The 5,693-nt window shown below is 42.8% G+C and overlaps 1 non-coding gene across 1 annotated transcript; it reads left to right on the forward strand.

Moving 5' to 3' along the window:
• The first annotated feature begins 592 nt into the window (after positions 1-592).
• On the forward strand, positions 593-683 carry trnar-ucu (transfer RNA arginine (anticodon UCU)). Its single transcript is given in 2 exon segments — positions 593-629; positions 648-683. It is a non-coding gene; the product is annotated as a tRNA-Arg (tRNA).
• Positions 684-5,693: the final 5,010 nt, after the last annotated feature.

Raw genomic sequence — 5,693 nt, forward strand, 5'->3', positions numbered from 1 at the left:
AGTTAACTTTCCTTTCTCATCAGAGATGGCCAAGAGCTGCTGATTTTGTTCAGACCTTTTGGCTTTTATTCTGAGAACTTTCTTTTTCTATTGTAATCGCCAGATACTGGAAGCGTCTGATTGCTGGAGGAGAATTTCACAGGAGATGAAAAGAATAGCAAGGGCTTGACCACGCCCATAGTGAAGGTACACCAGCTCGGCTGGGGATGTTTATCTAAGCGCAAAGAAGGCTGAATGAGAAACCGATTAACGTGCTCAGATGAAGAGGATAGAGATGTGTGCCAGGGATAAGCCTGTATTGGGAAGGAACAGAGTGAGATAACTGAATGACAAGGGACAAGGAGGAGACTTCTGAAGAATACTTTCACCTATAGAGTATTGATTATCTGGAAATCATTATCTGAACATGTGGCAAATGTAAGTGTCATGAGAACGTTTCAGCAGTCTGTAGCCGAACACTTGATGAGCCAGAGCACAAGTGGATAAGGACCAGGTACCGGAAAGTGTGACGAGGACAGGCAGGCGCGAGATGGGTGTCCTGAACGCAATGGGTCAAAGGCAAACTTGTGTGCTTAAAGCAGACTGCTGGCGCGGCTCTGTGGCGCAATGGAAAGCGCGTTGGACTTCTACATCAATGTTCAAAGGCTATTCAAAGGCTGTGGGTTCGAATCCCATCAGAGTCGAGTTTTAATTTATGTTTTGCCAAGTGGTCAGACCAGACTCAGCTGCAAAATTACTGATCTAAACTGCTAAATCACCCTCAATCCCATGTCTCTGTATTTTATGCAACAGCCGACCGTGCCTTCGTGAAAACCATATCCACCACTTTAACCACTTTACTATCATCCACCTGTTTGTTGACCTTTTCAAAGAGCTCAACAAAGTTTGTGAGGCACAACCTGCTATTCACAAAATCGTGTTGACTGTACCGATTAAACTTCTTCCTTCTTTGGTGATCATAAGTCATACCTCTCATAATCTTTCCGAAAACTTCACCGACAAGGAAATATGGCTACTGTTCTATAATTACCAGCGTTCTCCCTACTCCCCTTCGTGAAGAAGGGGACAATATTTGCTGAACTCGAGTCTTCTCGCACTAATCACATCGACACTGACGAAATAAAGTTGGTAGTCAAAAGTTCTGCAATCTCCTCCCACGATTCCCAGAGAATCCTAGGATACATCCCATCGAGCCCAGGGGACAAATCTATTTTCGGGCATTCAAGAATTGCTAATAATTCGTATTTATGAATATCAATTTCGTTTATTCTAACAGATTGCATCTCAAAATTCTCTTCGACAATATTGTCTTTTTCATTTGAGATATTATGAAAAATATACATTCAGCGCCTCTCCTATCCTCGGAATCCATTGATTATTTCCTACTGCAGTTCCTGACAGGCCCGAATCATATCCTAGATATTCTTTTATTCTTGAAATGACAAACTTCATGGTTTTAAATGACCCTGCCAGCTGAAGACTTTTCATGACCCCTCTTCGCTCTGAGTAGCTCTCTCTTTTGCCCCTTCCTTGCTAGCTTTTAATTTTCAAGTGCCCTAACTCAGCCTTCATATTTCAAGTTTACATGCACTGCCTTCTCCCTCTTGGTAAGAAATTCAACATTTTGAGTAACAATTGCTATCTGTCTCAACCTCATATCCCCTGCACGCACACATACTTAGCAAGGACATGTATGATAGCTTCCCTGAACAAGCTCCATATTTCAACTGTGCAAAACCCCTGCGGTTACTTTCCCATCTGGTGGTCACTCGCACCAAAGTGCTCACTTACCTCCAAATCGAACAGTTGACTTGCTTCATTAAGAAGTACCAAATCCAATATGCTTTTGATTCTTGTTGGCTTGACTGCATGCTGCGTCACGAAACCCTCCTGCACACATTGGACAAAGACTGCCCAATCAGAGCTCCTCAAACAATAAGATTTCCAATCAATATTTGGAAAATTAAACTTCCCCACTACAACTAAGCTGTTACTTCCGTTCCTACCCAGAATCATCTTTGCAATCTTTTCCTCCATATCTCTAGAACATTTTGGTGGTGACCTCTACTTGCCTGATTTTAATCTCCGCCCATTCTAGTTCAGAAGATTCAGTCGGGTCCTCACCAAATATCCTTTCTGCTCCCATTGTACTGTCTTTGACTAAAAATGCCACATCTCCCCCTCTGTAACGACTTTCCTATTCTTACTGAAAATTCGAAACTGATGTGCCAGGAACAACCATTCCTTTCAATGCTCCATTCATGTCTCTGAAATGGCCACAATATTGAAGTCCCAGTCAACAACCCATGACACCTGCTTTATCCCAGATGCTCCTAACGGTGAAGTAGATACACTTCAAACCACTTTCATCCTTGCCAGCATTCAGTCCCAAAACCGAAAACCTATTTATGCCCTAACCACTCACAGCTTCCTGCAAACAGCAGCTTCGCACTCAGCTTCGCACTCTGCTGCTGAATTCGTTTAAACCCTCCTGAGGAGCTTTAGAAAATTAACCACTCAGGATATTGGTACCCTACCGGTTCAGGTGAAGACCATCCTGTTTGTTGAGGTCCAACCGACTCCAGAATGAGCCCCAACTATCCAGATATCCAAATCCCTATCACCTGTACCATCATTACAACCACGTCGTCCTCTGCTCTCTCCCTATTCTTTCACTCACTATAACGTGGCATGTGCAACCAATCAGAGAGAACAACTCTGTTTGATCTAGATCTAAGATGTCAACCTGGATCCCTGAATTTCTGCCATGCATCCACATCACTTTTATTACATATGTTGTTAGTACGTATGTGAAACATGACCACGGGCTGCTCCCCCTCCCTCTTAAGGATCCAGAAACCACCCTGCGAGACATCACAACCCCTAGTAACTTGGAGGTCTCACATCAATCATGAGCCTGCCCTGTACCCACAGAAACTGCAATCTGTCCCCCTCACTATGTAGTCCCCAGTAATGATTGCTCTCCTCCCCTCTCCCCTCCTCTTCTGATCACAGGGACAACACTGTGCCAGAGATCTGTACCACATGGTTTACCCCTCGTAGGTGATTCCTACAAAAAGTAACACATATGGTGTGCTTGTTCCAGATGGGCACAGCCAAAGCGGATGCCTGCACTGGCTGCCTGTTCCCTTTTCTTCTCCCATCGACCGTTTCCTTGTACCTGAAGTGTAACTGCCTCCCTATAACTTCTCTCAATTCACCTCAGACTCCCGAAAGATCCAATGTTCAGCTCCAGGTCCCTAAAGCTGTTGCCAAGGAGATGGACTTGGGTGCACTTCCCGCAGATTCAAATGTCAGGGACATTACTGAAAACTCTTAGCTCGCACATTCTACAGGAAGAACATTCTACAGGAAGAACATATATATACATGCACATGTGTGTATGTGTGCGCGCGTGTGTGTGCGTGTGTGTGTGAATTCAGAATATTTGGAATGGATGGTCGGTCATTTGAATGTTCTTCACGTCGAATGTGCGACCTTGTGTGTGTGTGTGTGTGTGTGTGTGTGTGTGTCTGTGTGTGTGTGTGTGTGTGTGTGTGTCTGTGTCTGTGTCTGTGTGTGTGTGTGTGTACATGCATGTATGTGTGTGTCAGCATATATAATTAAAAGTTGCAAGAGAACATTGAGTAAAACAGCATTTATTCAAAAAAATCTGATTTTGTGGAGTGTTCTGTCCTTTGGAAATACCTCAGTAACTTAAGACCAGCCATAAAGACCCCTCGAGTGAATATCCATCTCACTAGAGATACAGAGGTGATTTTTGAAGTCGATAACGTTTCTCATGTCGCTGAGCTTGCGCTGTGTTAAATTCTGGAAAGGGTGTTTATCTCTTTTCATATTACTAATTTTGCTGCAAACTCGCAAAACAATCCAAAAATTAATAGGTTTATCTCATTGGACATTTTGCCTGTTATCAGAAAAACTGGAATAGAAATTACAAAGATGTTTTTAAGTACTGCTATGAAGATTACAGAATTCAAACAGGAATTTTTTCGTGTCTTGTCACTAGATATGTTTGGGCGAGATGAGTGAGCAGCAAATGAACTCACTCGCTTCTCTGTGATTGCAGCCAAATTGTCCAATGCAACAGATGAAAGACTAAAGGTGCATTACATCGGCAGGTCAGCTCCAACTCACGATAGTTAAATTTCACCTTGATTGTCGCCATCTTCTAAAGTATTATCTGAGTGAGGAGATCAGGATCCTGAATGTATGCTGAGACATTGCGAGAATTATTCCCACACTGTTGGCATCACTTTTTGTCATAAACCAGTTATGCAGTGGACTGAGCTACACGGCTTCCCTTTAATGCTGAGCTAACACAAACAGCTCAGTTCTTTTACAATTTATAGAAGTTCAAGTAGAACAAGCTGCAAAACCTTTCTTCACAATCAGCTGATTCTATACTTAGTCGTGTTTAGTTGAAGGTGGTATGAGATTTCTTTCCAATTAACTTTAACCAATTAGAGAGTGTTCACCTAATGCGTACCCATCCTGACCGCCCAGATTCACTGTTATGGTGAAATTCACTCCTTGTGTGTCTGCATGCATCTTTACTAATAGCTTAGAATCAGTTTCTGAATATTTTTACCTGAGAAAAAGTAATCATATTCTAGTTCAATAGCTGTTGAAGGAAAAGGATTGCGAGCTCCAAACTTCTCTTTCTCATTCATCGCTGGTTTTCAAGTTCTATACTCTCGATTTAGATCCATCCGAATGAGGGAATTTCCCTACTGTTTACTCTCACCAAATTCACATCGCTTGGAATCCTTTCATATGGACACAAATCAGTTTTACCTGGTATCACGCCACAAGATCTATTCATCTTTTCCACCATCCCATCAAACCCCGCTTTGTCTTTTCAAATGGCATTATCCCCCACTACATGTTGGCTTCCTTTCCATTTCTCTGTTTCCAAGTAAACGCTGTCCATTCTTCCTGACCTCTTTTCATTCTAGGCATCGCCATCCATGTATTTAATCATCTCTTTATGTCCCAGTGTAGTCCATGTTGATAAAGGATGCTGGGGCCAAAACAACACATGAAAACCCGCTCTAATGCTGTGTACTACCATTACCAATGTAGGGAAAATGGGAGCTAATTCAGTCAAAAGTGAATCTGTGGTTGTTGCACAATGGATCAAACACTGATTGGGTCGTGACTGTTTTTTCTCTCTTTTCTCCCCTGGCTGAACATGTGCTAAAGCAACACAATTAGGGAACATGGAATGCCTACAGTTCAGAAATTGCCTATTCGATGTAACAAATGCACACCCATCCTCCAGGGATTAACCCTCACAGAACAACTCCTTGCCCCTTTTCTCTTCATTTGCTCCTGAATAAGGCACCTTACTGACAGTCGACACAGTTGAAGGGAAATCATATCTCTGGCGCTGAGAGGCAGCAATGATAACCAGTGAGCCACCTTGCAGCCCCTAACAATATTGCAAGGCACATGCGGACGCGTTTGAAATGTCAAAGATGCTCTACTTTTGTTGTTGCCCTTATCAGGAACAATAAATCCTGATTTCCTGACCAACAAATGAACCCAAACCACAGCGGTGAAAGCGCTGCATCGTAACCACTAGTCGACCAGGAAGGATGCCATGTGTAATTGCTTCTTCTCTTAACAGCATAGCTTTCATTTCCTGCTATGAGAAATTCCTTCCAAAA

The sequence above is a fragment of the Chiloscyllium punctatum genome, unplaced genomic scaffold (assembly GCF_047496795.1).
Source record: "Chiloscyllium punctatum isolate Juve2018m unplaced genomic scaffold, sChiPun1.3 scaffold_139, whole genome shotgun sequence".
Classification (NCBI taxonomy): domain Eukaryota; kingdom Metazoa; phylum Chordata; class Chondrichthyes; order Orectolobiformes; family Hemiscylliidae; genus Chiloscyllium; species Chiloscyllium punctatum.